The sequence below is a fragment of the Podarcis muralis genome, chromosome Z, assembly GCF_964188315.1.
Source record: "Podarcis muralis chromosome Z, rPodMur119.hap1.1, whole genome shotgun sequence".
NCBI lineage: Eukaryota > Metazoa > Chordata > Lepidosauria > Squamata > Lacertidae > Podarcis > Podarcis muralis.
The window spans coordinates 47,692,383-47,708,437 of NC_135673.1; the positions used below are offsets into that span (position 1 = coordinate 47,692,383).

The following is a 16,055-nucleotide window of genomic DNA, read 5'->3' on the forward strand; positions in this document are numbered from 1 at the left end:
CAAGAAATTTATCTTTTAATGTGGTGGCACTTACACTTTGGAACTCCTTGCCTTTTGATATCAGACAGGCATCTTTGCTGTACTGAGATCACTTTGGGTGGCCTGGTCTGCAGCAATCTGGGGCTGTTTATACCCAGCTTGGGCAAAGCCAAGTTTTCCCCAAAATCAGCTTGATTCAGTTTGCATACTCTCCAAGTGTCCCTATTTTCCAAGGACGGAATTACAGAAGCCGTCCAAGTTTCTGATTTGATCCCAGAATGTCTCAGTTTTCCCTTTTCCCTCCCCTCCACTTCTTGGAGAACAATTAAAAGTAGTGTACGCGCACACACGCAAAAACAGAGTCCTGTTTATACTGAAAATAAAATTCCCGTATCAAATGAAGGAGATGGTGTGAAGGAAATGGTGAAGCCGGCATATGAAGCCTTTCCTATAATTTTGAAGGAAAATGCCACCAATCCACTTTTAATTCTTTAATTGCAATGTTTCAGATGTCAGCCATTTTTAGGGAAATATGTGAAATGTTTTATTGTAAATGGAGCTTTACACTGTGTGCCGAGAAGTAAGTCTCGTTGAATTCAATGGAGCTTATTCCCAGGTAACGGGGCAAAGACTCTGCAGCCTTACACTACAATCCTAGGCATTTTTACTCAGAACTGAGTCCCACTGAGTTAAACAGGATAACAGGATTTACTCTCTGGTATGTAACTGTTCAACATCACAGTTCCCATTACTACTACTACTACTACTACTACTACTACTATTACTACTATTTTCCACCTTTATCCCTGACAGGGACTCAAGGCAGCTTACAACTAAAATTTTATTTCATTCCATTTATCTGTTGAGGGTGTTGCACACAATCCCTCCCCTCACACATTTTTTCTTTACAACAATCCTGTGAGGTGTGGTGGGCCAGGCTGAGAGGTTGTTGTTGGCTCAAGGTGACAGATGTATATATGTGTTGGAGCAGGGGTAGGCAACCTAAGGCCTGTGGGTCGGAGGCGGCCCATTAACCTTCTCAATCCGGCCCCCGGGTGGTCCGGGAATCCACGTGTTTTTACGTGAGTAGAATGTGTCCTTTTATTTAAAATGCATCTCTGGGTTATTTGTGGGGCATAGGAATTTGTTCATCCCCCCCCCCCCCAATATAGTCCGGCCCCTCACATGGTCTGAGGGACAGTGGACCGGCCCACGACTGAAAAAGGTTGCTGATCCCTGTGTTGGAGGATATGATTTTGGACCCAGTGCACAGCCCTAGTTTTTATATTTTAAAAGGGGGAAGCAGGCATGTTTCTCAGTTGCTGAAACCCAGCCTTCACAAACCTGGTGCCCTCCAGATATTTTGGAGTACAGTTCCCATTAGCTAGTGCAGTGGTACCTCGGGATGCGAACGGAATCCGTTCTGGAGCCCCGTTCGCAATCCGAAGCGAACGTAACCCGTATCTGCACGTGTGTGGGTCACGTGTGTGGCGCTTCTGTGCATGCGCGTGACGTCATTTTGACGGTCTGCACATTCGTGCGTGGCGAAACCCAGAAGTAATGCGCTCTGTTTCCAAGTTTGTTCACAATTGGGCACATCAGTATTCATGGGATTTATTAAACGTCTCTTGAGAGAATCAACAAAATGGAGAAGCTTACAGTCTGCCCCAACCCCAGCTGCCTGGGTTAGTTCTCTCTACGCTGGAGGGACTTCCCTGTGAGCTGATATGACTCAACCAACTTCCTTATCAGGCCAGGGAAGCTGTGGGTGAGGAAGGGGGACTGTCCAGAAGAATCCTCATTGGCAGCTGTTTGGTTATGAATTCAGGGCAGAAAACAGTGCGGTCCCAGTGTAGACATCATAGACAAGAGGTAAAGGAACCGTAACATTTCCCGGTTTTGCCTTGGCAAGGTTTGCAAAAAGTCAAGGCAATCCTGAAGATTAATGGCAAGAAGAATGGCTGGAACCCAGCCAGATGAGTGGGGTACAAATAATAAAATTATTATTATTATTATTATTATTATTATTATTATTATTATTATTATTATGACACAATGAGTAGCTAATTATGTACAGGCTCTCTCTTTTGTGTGTGTGTGTGTGTGGTTTTCTAAAATTACATCATTTAGATTAAGTAAAATAAACACAATGTGGGGTGAAACATAAAGAAATACTCACAATGTTATAGCAGGTTGAAAGCAACATAAGGTTGAATGCAGACCCTCAAAGTGTCCCTATTTTCCAGGGACAGTACTGGATTTACAGAAGTTGTCCCCATTTCTGATTTTATCCTAGAATGTCCTGCTTTTCCTTAGGGTGTCCCTATTTTCATTGGAGAAATGTTAGAGGGTATGGAGTTATCTGACCCCCAAGCCACCTGAAGGCAGCCTGTATAGGAAAAAAACTAATGTTTTATTATCTTTTTATATATGTTGGAAGCTACCCAGAGTGACTGGGGCAACCCAGTAAAATGGTCAAGGTATAAATAATAACATTATTATTATTATTATTATTATTATTATTATTATTATTATTGATGTCCCTATTTTCATCAGAGAAATGTTGGAGGGTATATTGAACATTATCATTAAACTTATTACTCCAAAACATCACTAACCTCCTACCCTGCCCCAAATTTTACATTAATCTGTTATGCTGGTTTATATGTATTCTTTTGTAATAAGTTAACTTAATCATCGTTACTATTGACCAGGTTTCCTTAATCCATTTGTCTGCAGTAAGAAATATGCTCCAACCCCTCCAAAAAGAATTAAAAATGTAAAATCTCTCTCTTTTTATTGCTCAGTTATATAGGCTGTGTACACACCAGGGCCAGCCCACCCATGAGGCAAAGTGAGACAAGAGGCTCAGGTGGCAGGATCCACAGGGGAGGCAGATCCCAATGTATATCTTTATTTCCTACCCTGTTCTCTTTTTTTGGAATATATTTTATTGGATTTAATAAAGAGAGATACAAAGATTATTATCTTTTTTGTCCAGACTGAAAAATTAATCTTGATAAAATAAATTTAAAAGATCCAGAGGAAAAGAAAGAAAAAGGGAGGGGAGAGAGAGAGAGAGAGAGAGAGAAATAAGAGAGAAAAAATAGAGTTAAAAATGACTGAACTTCCAGTTCTTCATCTGTCAACTATGTATAAAATTCTTCAACTCATCCACTCCAATATAACACCCAGTACAACTACTTTCTGTAAACCAACATTGTCTTCAGCCTTAGAGGGGGGAGAGTATCAATTAAAAGAATTTAATGAATTATCAGGAAAATTAACAACATGGATACAATATCATCATTTGAATGAAGTATTTAAGAAAGATAGGATACGAGGGTTTGGGGAACAAATATCACAACAGGATCTGTTGGAATGCAATGTAAAAGTGTTGTCTAAAATGTATAAGATATTATTGGAATGGGAGACAAAGGATGAGCAAGTAAAATCCTCAATAATACATTGGGCAATAGATATTGGTCATAATATAGACATGGAAGCATGGGAACAATTGTGGAATATGGATATAAAATTTACAGCATGTTATGGTTTAAGAGAAAATTATATGAAAATGATATATCGTTAGTATCTAACACCGAGTAAACTGGCAAAAATGTATAAATCAAAATCAATGAAGTATTGGCAATGCAAATAGAAAGAAGGTTCTTTTTATCGTATGTGGTGGTCTTGTAGTAAGGTTAAAGCTTACTGGGAAATTATAATGAATTGAAAAGGATGTTTAAAATAACGTTTGTAAAAAAAATCCCCAGAAACTTTTCTTTTGGGAATTATATGATCAGAATTACCCAGACTGTACAGAAATTTATTCATGTATGCAACTACAGTGGCAAAAATGTTACTTGCCCCAAAATGGAAAGAAGAAGTCCCAGCAAAAGAAGAATGGAAACAAAAACTTATGGAATATGCAGAAATGGCAAAACTTACCGAAAAAATAAGAAATCAAAGATAACAAACTTTTATAAAAGAATGGAAATGGTTTGTTGAGTATTTACAAACAAACTGTAAACAGGTAGGAATTTTGGCAGGATTATTGTAATAACCTGCAGTTTCTCTCCTCGCAGAGTCACTGTGCCAAACTGTAACAAACTGCAGTGCCCAGAATTCTTTGAGGGGAAGAATGTGCTTTAAAAATATAGTATGTGTACAGAGCCATAAATCAGCCATATCTGAAATCTTACAACCTAGGTCAGCCTTTGCCAACCCAGTTCCTGCACCAACACTTTCATACCCTCCAACGTTTCTCCGATGAAAATAGGGATGTCCCATTCCATAACGATAATTTTACTGCTTATACCCCACACATCTTACTGGGTTGCCACAGCCACTCTGGGCAGCTTCCAACATAACTCTGTATCCTCCAACATTTCTTTGATGAAAATCAGGACATCCTAAGGAAAAGTGGGACATGCTGAGATCAAATCAGAAACCGGGACAGCTTCTCTAAATCAGGGACATCACTGGAAAATAGGGGCTTTTGGAGGGTCTGCAGTTTCCTGATATTGAAGTCAAGCTGACCATTTGGAAATTGCCTGCATCCTATTTTTTTCCCTCCTTTTTGAAGATGGGGACTAAGCTTGGCTAATTATCATAAGCCACTGAAAATTGTAAGAGGCAAGGTCCAGCTCATTTCCAGAACAGGTTTCTTCTTCCTTTATCTAGCAAGACCCTTGTGGCTGGAAATGTGTGTGTGTGTGTGTGTGTGTGTGTGTGCGTGTCCATCTGCTGAAAAGTGCCGTTAATCTTTGTTTTCTTCACAACTCCTTTTCGAGCATCTAAAGCTCAGCTTAAGCAATGCTGTCTGAGAGCAGTGCAACCTCAGCTGCAAAAGCCACATCCTGCAGTTTCCTTTCCTCATCTCTCTTTAATCACCTTTTAAGTACATTTCTTGAGGCGCTGCAGGAAGGAGGGAGGGAGGGGCAAGCCGTGTATAAGAGTGTGGTCTGACAGTCACCACAGCCTTATCAGCCTCTCTTAATCACAAGTCACTCTTATCCAGTGGGAGGGATCAAACGGGTTCAAGGATCACCCACCCATCCTCCGTTCCAGATACAGCTGCAACAGTCTTATCAACCTCTGCATAGGAAGCGTGCCTTTCCCAGGAACAAAAGATGGGGAAAGTGCTCAGCTGAGGACAACCATTAACTGTGATTTCTGAACAATGCAGCCAGTGCTGTCTTTTCTTTTCTTTTTAAAGTTCAAAACCTGAATGACATGTTTCCTGAGCAGCCAGGGTTTGTTCATTCCCCAAACAAAAAATGCTGAAAAACATTATTACCTGTGCTGTGCTTTCAAGTACTGAAATCACTAATGCAGAAGTGGGGAAGCCTTTTCAACTTGAGAGCCACCTCCTGTTCCAGGCAAGACTCAAGTTTCCACACACGCTCTTTCACCTGCTCTCTATCCTCCCTCCAGGTGAAGCAAGAGGCATCCTCTGAGTTCAGGGACCCAGTCCAGCCAGGCCAAAAGACTCAAGGGGGGTTCAAAGCAGGGCCAGTGAGCAGTGAGGCCTGAAAAGAGTCCTAGGACCAGGTAATAAATAAAAATGAATGTGTATTCCGCCCCTGGATCTGAAGTTCCACAACCCTGCACAAAAGGCACCTGCACCATCATTACTACTTATTAAATCTGCATGCAGCCCTTCATCCATAGATCCCAGGGCGCTTCACAACACAATAATTCAAGATTACCCCCCACCCACAGACACAGAATACGTAATAGAAACAGAAACAAACCAAGAACCCCCACCTCCCACAACACATTTAAAAGGATATCAGATGTTAATCAGCCAAAATTTTTGGTTATGTTCAATGTCAGACAATATAGTATCCATATTTTTTTCATTTTTTCAACTTGGCATATGTGTGATGTTTTTATGTCAGCATCATTTGGTAGGTTCTCTTTCTATACATTTGTTGGTTTACATGGCAATGAGAGAAGGTTGAGGGGGCCCCAGGGCCTTGGTGTTTGCCTTTGATGGACTGCATTGAGATTTGTTTGCATGTGTGGAAGGGAATCCAATGCACAATTAAAGCACCCAACTGCCTCAAAAGAAACCTGGAAACAATCACATGCTATAGGTGCTGGGAATTGTATTTCCATGGGGATTCTTTTGGGGAAGTCATGTGCTTTAGATGCATGTTAAATGTTCTTTAAATGTGTAGTGTGGATCCCAGTTTAAGCAATCACCATGCAAATACAGTGGTACCTCTACTTATGAACGCAATCCGTTTCAGGGTGCCAATCGCACCCGAAAAGTCTGTAAGTAGAGTGTCACTACTGCGCATGTGCAAAGCGCGATAGAGTGCTTCTGCATGTGTGTGAAGCACGCATATTGTTTCTGCGCAGCTAACCCAGAAGTAAGCCATGTTCGTAACCTGAAAAGCCACAACATGAAGCAAACATATAATAATAATAATAATAATAATAATAATAATAATAATAATAATAATAATAATTTATTTATACCCCGCCCATCTGGCTGGGTTTCCCCAGCCATTCTGGGCGGCTTCCAACAAAATATTAAAATACAATAACCTATTAAACATTAAAAGCTTCCCTAAACAGGGCTGCCTTCAGATGTCTTCTAAAAGTCTGGTAGTTGTTTTTCTCTTTGACATCTGGTGGGAGGGCGTTCCACAGGGCAGGCGCCACTATAGAGAAGGACCTCTGCCTGGTTCCCTGTAACCTCACATCTCACAGTGAGGGAACTGCCAGAAGGCCCTCGGTGCTGGACCTCACTGTCCGGGATGAACGACTGGGGTGGAGACGCTCCTTCAGGTATACTGGACCGTGGCTGTTTAGGGCTTTAAAGATCAGCTCCAACACTTTGAATTGTGCTCAGAAATGTACAGGGAATCAATGTAGGTCTTTCAAGGCCGGTGTTATATGGTCTTGGTGGCCGCTCCCAGTCACCATTCTAGCTGCTGCATTCTGGATTAGTTGTAGTTTCCGGGTCACCTTCAAAAGTAGCCCCACATAGAATGCATTGCAGTAGTCCAAGTGAAAGATAACCAGAGCATGCAGCACTCTGGCGAGACAATCTGCGAACAGGTAGGGTCTCATCCTGCGTACCAGATGGAGCTGATAAACAGCTGCCCTGGACACATAATTGACCTGCGCCTCCATGGGCAGCTGTGAGTCCAGAATGACTCCCAGGCTGCGTACCTGGTTCTTCAGGGGCACAGTTACCCCATTCACGACCAGGGAGTCCTCCACATCCGCCTGCCTCCTGTCCCCCAAAAACAGTGCTTCTGTCTTGTCAGGATTCGACCTCAATCTGTTAGCCGTCATACCTCATGACACAAGGTATGACTGTACCAACTCTTCCCACTGTTGTGGGCTCATTTCTCTATGCCTCTCAGTGAAGCGCAACAACAAGCAACTTCTGCACATTCCCATCTCCCCTCTAGTACTTTGTATGCAAGCTCCTCTCAGAATCACTTCCTTCCTGCGTTTATATTTCGCAGCAAATGTTGCTGGCTTGTTTGCGATGGGAAAATATGCACCAACACTATGCATTAAAGGTTTTTTCATCTGCTAATATGAGCCAGAAACACCATACCCACGAGTGAGTATGACTGAGGTCTTGCGCACTGGAATATTGTGACAAAGTTACTCATCTCCATCTACCTGCTCCCCTGCGGCAAGAGAAGAGGAGGCAAGCTAGCCTTGAGTGCGGAAACAAAAGAAGCATGTTGGGACTAAGACATTTTGAGGGAAGCCTCTGAAAAATGCTTTTGGATGGCTGCCTTTGGAGTAGGGACAGTTGTGCCCCCCCCCCCAGTCTGGCACTCAGAACTCTCCGCAGGCCACACCTCTCACTGGCTTTGCTCCCCACCCCCAGTATATTTTGCCTGTCTGGAATGTGTTCTCGAACTCTGGTAATTCCTCTTTCCACTTGCTCTCTGTATCACTGAATACCAGCACCATGGGTTCAAAGCCAAATTTCCTCAGATTTGTTTACACCTAGTTAACCAGGCCTACTTAGTTCAGCTTTCTGTTCCCATAGTAGATAACCAAATACCTCTGGATCTGTATGACCCCCCCCCATCTCCTCAAACAGGTCTAAGGGTAGCTGAACTAGTGCAGACTCTCCAGGTGTCCCTATTTTCCAAGGACAGTCCTACAAGGAGAGAGGGGTAAGGTGGTTGGGCCACTACTTTTGATAGGATTATTTCTTTCTCATTCATATTTATATTCTGCATGCAAGGCTGCTTAAAATTACAGTGGTACCTCGGGTTAAACACTTAATTCATTCTGGAGGGCTGTTCTTAACCTGAAACTGTTCTTAACCTGAGGTACCACTTTAGCAAATGGGGCCTCCCACTGCTCCTGCGCTGCCGCCGCACAATTTCTGTTCTCATCCTGAAGCAAAGTTCTTAACCTGAGGTACTATTTCTGGGGTAGCGGAGTCTGTAACCTGAAGTGTCTGTAACCTGAAGCATCTGTAACCCGAGGTACCACTGTAATACTAAAACTGTAGTACTAAAACTAACCATCAGCAACTGTCTTCAGTATACAGCTCCCGACCCCACCCCAGGACTTTAAAACACATGCAGAGAAAGATCAAGGCCGGATTTGATCTCTAGCTTTCTTTTCCGAGTGCCAGCCCTAGACTGGTGGCTCTGAGGCATTGCCAGATATTTCATTGACAGCTAGATGCTGCTGCTGGAGTGTGAGGAATTTAAAAGAGGTTTAGACAAATTCAAGGAGAACTAGGTGATCGATGGTTCCTGGCCACGATGGCCAGGTTTTCTCTCCACGGGGCTCAGGTCCTTCTTTCTGGCGTCCCCCATTAGACATAGCTGGCCACCATGAGAGCAGCATGCTGGTCTAGATGGGCAGTTTGGCTTGACCCAACAGGGCTTTCCCTGTGTTCCTATGACAGCTGCTGCTCTGCACCTAGGCTGGGAGGCACTGGGGGGGGGGGGCGGAATAAGCTGCGGCCACTTGTTCCTCTTAATTGCATCCTTCCCCTTATGCCATTTCTGTGCTAAGGTTTTATGTTCTCAAAGCAGCTGCTGACAAGGCAGCTCATTCCTCTCAGCATCTGGGAGGGTGTGTGTGAAATCATCAGCTGCTAATATCTGGGGCACAAAGCTGTTTGTTCCCAGAACACTCAGGAAGGACTTTAGCTGAATGTTTCTCTACTTTGAATCTGAACAGGTGCCTTGCCACACCGCAGAACGCCAGACACACTCCAAACATCCAACAGCAACAACTACTACATTGCAGCAACTGCAGAGGTGCCTGGACAGAGCCAACTGCACAGATAAGCGGGGGGGGGGGGGGGACAATGCTACAAAGCGTAACTGCAACTACCTCCTCCAACTCCACAAACTTTTGTCACATATGAGTTCTATATCTTGTTTCGCAAAGCATCAACACTTGCCCCAGCAGCACACACTGCTAAGCTGTTTCTTGAATCTTGACAAAAGTAATTGGCTGCTGCAACTTTTGTCCAAACACTCATGCGAGCACAATGGCTCTGCAGGACCATGGACTGGATGCATAGAGAAGGAAAAGCTGCCTCTGAAAATTGTGATTGGCTGCAACTATACACCACATAAGCTGAAGGTGGGGAAGGGCTGCAACTCAGTGGCAGAGGGTCCCAGGTTCCATCTCCAATGGCATCTCCAGGTAGGGCTGGAAGAGAACCCTGCCTGAAAGCTTGCAGATCGGCTGCCAGTCAGGGTAGACCAGTGTTTTCCAAACGGCTTGGCTTTTGGACTACAGTTCACATCATCCCTGACCGCTGGTCCTGCTGGCTAGGGATGATGGGAGTTGTAGTCCAAAAACAGCTGGAGACCCAATTTTGGAAAACAGTGGTATAGACCAGGTCGAGGTGACATGAAAGAAGTTTATGGAACTATGCGTGGCATGGAGAAAGTGAAAGGTTTGTCTCCTTCTCTCATAACATTGGACCTAGTGAACCCCCAATGAAGCTGAATGCTGGAAGATTCAGGACAGATTGGGGTGGGGGGAGTGCTTATTCACACAGAACTGAACTAGGCAGGCCATTGGCCTGATCCAACAAGCTCTTCTTATGTTCTTATGAGGTAGATGGGCCAAAGGTCTGACTCTGTATCATAGCTGCCAACTTTTCCCTTTTCTTGCGAGAAATCCTATTCTGAATAAGGAAATTTCCCTTTAAAAAAGGGAAACGTTGACAGCTATGCTCTGTATAAGGCAACTTCCCATGTTCATTCATGGGTAGGCAAACTAAGGCCCGGGGGCCGGATCTGGCCCAATTGCCTGCTCAATCCGGCCCACGGACAGTCTGGAAATCAGCTTGCTTTTACATGAGGAGAATGTGTGCTTTAATTTAAAATGCATCTCTGGGTTATTTGTGGGGCATAGGAATTCATTCATCCCCCCCAAAAAAAATATAGTCCGCACCCCACAAGGTCTGAGGGACAGTGGACCGGCCCCCTGCTGAAAAAGGTTGCTGACCCTGATATAGATAGATGGTGGATAGATGATAGATAGATAGATGATAGATTTAAAATACCTAATTACAAGTGCACAGAGTAAGAAAACACAAAAAAGAAGAAGAAATAGTACCAGTGTATGGGGGGGGGGAGCCAGAACAACAAAAAATTGTAGACATTTTTTTAAAATTGAATTTATATACCACTCTATAACCAGAGGTCTCAGAGCAGGTCACAGAAAATTCACAATATATAATATAAAAACAATAATCCAATAACAACAACCCCCAAGAGTCGCATTTTAAAGCGGTACAGGATGTTGATCAGGTCAATCAAAGGCCTGGTTTAAAAGGAACATTTTTGCCTGGCGCCTAAAGGTATGTGATGAAGGTGCCAGGTGAACTTCCCTGGGGAGAGCATTCCACAGACGGGGAGCCACTGCAGAGAAGGCCCCGTTCTTGTGTTGCCACCCTCTGGACCTCTCAAGGAGGAGGCACACATTACCAAAAAAATGTTATTGTAGTTAACCAGTTCTTATCCCAATATAGTAGTTATAAAAATGAATTCCAGCTATCATTGAATTTGTCCATAGCAAGTCTACATCTGTATGCAACTTGTTCACATGTAGTGAGCATGAAGGGAGGTGCATTTTTATTTTTCCAGCTCATCAATACTTATATTTTTGCTGAAATAAGGGTGCATAGAAAGGGGAAAGGCTGTACTATGGGGTGAGAAAAAGCAAGTAGCGGAGGTGGATGCTAGCGGAGTCCTAGACCACATGTCCTTTTCTTTTCTTTTCTTTTCTTTTCTGATGTAACATAAATCTGGCTGCTGTTATATAGAGATCTTTATTTGGATAATTTTTATAAAAGATTTCCCCCACTCCCGATACATTTGTTACAATTATTTTATGTCACAGCAGGGAAAAATTGTGCCTGCCTGTCAAAACTCTTCAAAATCATGTTGCAGCCACTGACTGTTAGGCAGGAAGGAAACAAGTCACACTTGAGCTGGAATGAACATTTGCATCTGAGGTTTTGTATCTATGAAAGGGATGATATGAATCACCCAGCCCCAACCTGCCTGTGACAGCCTCTGGCCTCTGTTTGCTTTGCAGATCAAGCTTGTTTTGCCATAAATTACTCTGAATATTTCATTTTAGAAAAAGGAGCTAAAAGCACAGTCTTGTCTACAACTCAGCTCAGCTGGGTGAGATTGGATTTGATTGGTCCTCAATTGCTGTACAGCAGAAAAGCACACAATTGCAGCTTGTGGGGGGTGGGAGGTATCTTATCACGGCATTGCAACATTTGTACACTCACAGGACTGCCATTGTTGGCATCCGTCTGTCTTGCAAAACAATGGAGTGCGCCTCTGGGGGCAAAGTCAACTGCTGGAGAATCATAGTGCCTGCTGTGCCTGCAGAGACCCTGACTTCTGCCTCCTGCATTGTCTTTGCTGTGTTAGCAGCACCGAAGTGACCTTCCTGGGGAACAAGCTTGGGAAGTGTGTCTAGAGGTCCTGGACTGCCCAGAGGACAAGACCCCCCCCCTTCAGCCTCTCTAGTGTGGTCCAAAGGAAAGCAGAGCAAGACATTTGGCACCAGCTTGGCTGCAGGAGTTGCCAGAAGGAGGCATACAAGGAGCCACCCAACTGTCTTAGAGTCTCCACTCTTGTGTAGGGTTCACTCCTTAGTCTTCTCTTCTCCTGAAGATGTCCCACACAGATAGCAATAGCAAGTTGATAAATGGGGCTGTATACACACCTTGCATTTAGAGCACATGGATTCCTCAAAAGAATACTGGGAACTCTAGTTTGTTGAGTGAGCTGGGAATTTTAGCTCTGTGAGAGGGAAACTGCTCTGGGGGTGCTTCGGGATTTTATCTTTGTCGCCAGAGGCCCAGGTGGCCACAGTGGCTGGGACTAACTTCTACCAGCTTCAGCTACAGCTGTTTCTTGATCAGGATAGCCTGACCACTGTTGTGCATGCACTGATAACCACTGGCTGGATTACTATAATGTGCTTTACAGGGGGCTGCCCTTGAGGTTGGTCTGGGAGTTGCAGCTGGTGCAAAATTTGGCAGCTCAATTGCTCATAAGTGCAAGATATTGCCAGCATACATAGGTGACCTCTCCCTGGGGCCCTGGGTGCCCAAGCACCCACAGATTTCCCCATTAAGGGGCTAAGCAGAGGGTGGCAGAGGGTGTTGGGCACACTGCAGGGCATGTACATGCCATGTTAGGCTGCCTCACTGCCTTCCACCCTACCAGGCCAGTAACACCAGTAACAATTGCTTTGAGAGGATATATAGTATGTGTTTGGTTAAGAAACAGGAAGTGAAAGGAACAATTTGCAAAACAACAGTGAAATATTTAACAAATGGAGGAAGTTGTAAGATGTTGAAAAATGGCATGAGCCCAGAGCAGAGTCTTGAATTTCCTTGCATTGAAGCATCAGAGTTTTTGAAGCTGAGAAATAATGTTCTCAGTCCTCAGCTAGTGAGTTGTGGGTACCTTTGATGTGCACCTGCCATTCCAAAGTTTTGATACAGGTAAAAATGGTCACAATCTAGGCACTGTATGAGACACTGTGAAGTCCCACTGGTTTCAACGGGAAAGAGTTAAGCATGCACTTAGCTCCCCACTGAAACTGGGGATGTGTGAAACTGCTGGCCTGGGGTTGGAATGAACCTGGTATGTAAACACATAAAATAAAATGAAACCAATTAATTAAAGTAAAATAGCTGGAACCCTTACAATATTAAAACTGAGCCCTCAGAAAACTCTGAACCTGGCTTTCTGAAATAAGCATTGCAAAATAAGATGTGTTGGCAGTGCTTTTTTCCTAAAAAAATATTTAGGAGTACTCTCATTTCCCTACTCATATTGAAATACTGCCCCTCAATGAGGCCAAACTTAGATTCACAAAATATTTAGGGGTATGCATATCCCTGCGTCCCCCCAGAAAAAAAGCACTGTGTTGGTATGTCTGCAATGGAAAAGAGTCCTGCAACTGATGGACAGTCATCACAAATGGTACCATGATGAACTAATTCATTAAACTTGTTAACTACTTGCTCCATAAAAGGTATCCCAGTGAGTTACAATGTATTTAAATCATAAGCATAAGTAAAAAATACATTCTAATATAAACACACTCCCACAAAAACACTTGCAGTTCTTTTTTCAGTACCCATCTACAGTGGTACCTCAGGTTAAGAACTTAATTCGTTCCGGAGGTCCTTTCTTAACCTGAAACTGTTCTTAACTTGAAGCACCACTTTAGCTAATGGGGCCTCCTGCTGCTGCCGTGCCGCCGGAGCACGATTTCTGTTCTCAACCTGAAGCAAAGTTCTTAACCTGAAGCACTATTTCTGGAGTATGTAACCTGAAGCATCTGTAACCTGAAGTGTCTGTAACCCGAGGTACCACTGTACTGCTTAAGAGCAGCAGAAACAGCAAACAACATCACCACAGTCTATTAAAACTTTATTCTGCATTCATTGTGATTTGCTTGCACAAAGTTGATGTGATGTCATTTATTCTGATTCGTTTACAAGGCAGTTTTATGACAGTGAGTATTCATCCTGTGCTCATCCTGATTTTCTTGTGTGGTGTTTAAACATCTTTCCATTATTCATTCATCCCACAGTTCCCAGTGCATTTCTCCAACACTTTCCAAACTGCAGAAAGCACACACACAGTCATCTTGTTGTGCCAGGAGTGAGAGTGTGCTTTAATCTATTCTATATTTTGGAAAATGGATTGTCTGTCTGTCTGCCTGTCCCTCTGTTCCTTATGGGTTTGGACGCCTCTTGAGATATTGTCACCAAACTTGCCATGAGGGTCCCTGAGGTGGTGGTAGCAGTCTTTGTTTGCCATTTGGGTGCCAGGCACCATTTTGAATCAAGATGGTGTACCAAAACATCACTTTGGTGTGACTTTGCCCATTTTGTGGCATAGGTTTGGCTGCCTCCCAAGGTATAATCACAAAACTTGTTATGAGGGTTCCCAAAGTGGGGGTGGTAGTCTCCATTGACATTAGGGTGCCAGGTGCCATTTGGTTCAAAATGGTGAACCAAAATGAGACCTTGGCATGACTTCATGCTTTCAGCATGATGGGCCCAAACTCACAAATTGCACTGGCCATTTGAAAATCGCAATATTTTTTGGTTTCTACAGATTCCCCAGGCAACACCAGGCACTCCCCACTCATCTAATCTAATTGCATAAACCTAAAGCTTTAACCCACAAACTACTGATAGTTCTGCAAGACAGGGGAGACCAACAATCAATGCTGTTCCATTCTGTGGTGTGGCAGGCAGGGCACGTGTGTGGGGGAACTGCCTGAGGTGGCTGCTTCACCTTGCCTCATGGGTGTCCCAGCTCTGCTGGTCCAATGTCATACCAAAGCATTTTTTGCTTCCGGTTTAGTTTCTGGACCCTATGTGTATGGGCAGGTCTATGCCACATGAAACCTGCCTGCTGTAATAGAATTGCCTCAGTTCAAGACGTCATGCTTCTACCTTGCTTTGGTACCAACCTTTTGTTTTGTTTGGTGTTATGTTATAATATTGAAATGGCCGTGTGGGAGAGGTTATGGAATGTAGTTTCCAGGGTACAAGTGGTCGCCCTGACTGATCCGAGCACCTTGTCCATGTCCTTGAGCCTTACTAAAGGAAACTCATCCAACATAAGTAGTCCTGTGCTCTGGACGCCCTTGAGATTCATCTGCTGTAACAGCAGGGTCAAGTTCCAGGGGGGTGCAAATGACTTTGTCCTCAAAATGCTTTGCAAACAAGTCACAGCGAGCTGCTGTTGGTTCTGTTCTTTCAGGCCAGACTGTAAAAGGCCCTGTACTACCCCAGAAAAGCCCATAGTGCTGACATCCCATGTGCAGTGGGATTAAATAAAAAATCCAGTTTAACAGTCATGTGCATCTCATGCACACATATCCCATGTTTGTTTCACATGCCACACAGACCCCTATAAACAGCTGCAAACGGCAAATGTGCACACTCACATGATCTCCATATGCATGAGAACATAGATACAGGAGACATACAGGGAAAACTTCCTTGTGACAGAAATACTTAAAGTGTGTTTAATTTTAAAATCTTGCCTCATTTTAACATGCAATTGCATTTAGCATATATTGTTTGCAGCGCCTGATGATTCCCAAGGGGTCAGTCCGTGAAACTAACTCATCCGGGCTTGGCTCCCTCAGCTTCGGAGTCACCGCTAAGAGTTGAGCAACCACTAATTCTACCTGGGCGGGCATGCCTCCCTCCAATCCCCGCCTCTGGAGAGTAACAGACATTCCTTGCCACCGAATCACCTCCCGGATCGGCCTTGATGTGCGGGCGCTCGGCCCAATCCTTCCTCGGCTGAGGGGCGGACCTCGGCGCTTGAAGAGCGGGTGGGGGAGCGGGAGGGCCGAGCGATGCTCCTGGGCTGGGGAGGTGTCTAGGGAGCTGGGAAGCGCCCGCGGTGCCAGTCGGAGAGCAGAGCGCGAGCGAAAGAGGCAGTCGGAGAGCGTAACGCACAACTGTGAGTGTCCCCGCGAGCGAGCGAGCGAGGCCGGGGGTGGGGTCGCGCTCGGGGGCTCCTTTGGCGCTG

The 16,055-nt window shown here is 44.3% G+C and overlaps 2 protein-coding genes across 2 annotated transcripts in view; both read left to right on the forward strand.

Annotated features, from left to right (window-relative positions):
• Positions 1-16,055, forward strand: part of LOC144326223 (uncharacterized) — a 51,607-nt gene that overhangs the window by 22,917 nt on the left and 12,635 nt on the right. The gene's annotated exons all lie outside the window — the stretch shown is intronic.
• Positions 15,842-16,055, forward strand: part of PLS3 (plastin 3) — a 63,756-nt gene continuing 63,542 nt past the window's right edge. Inside the window, exon 1 of the mRNA XM_028714888.2 lies at positions 15,842-15,986. The gene's annotated coding sequence lies outside the window, so the exon portion shown is untranslated. The remainder of the gene's footprint in view (positions 15,987-16,055) is intronic.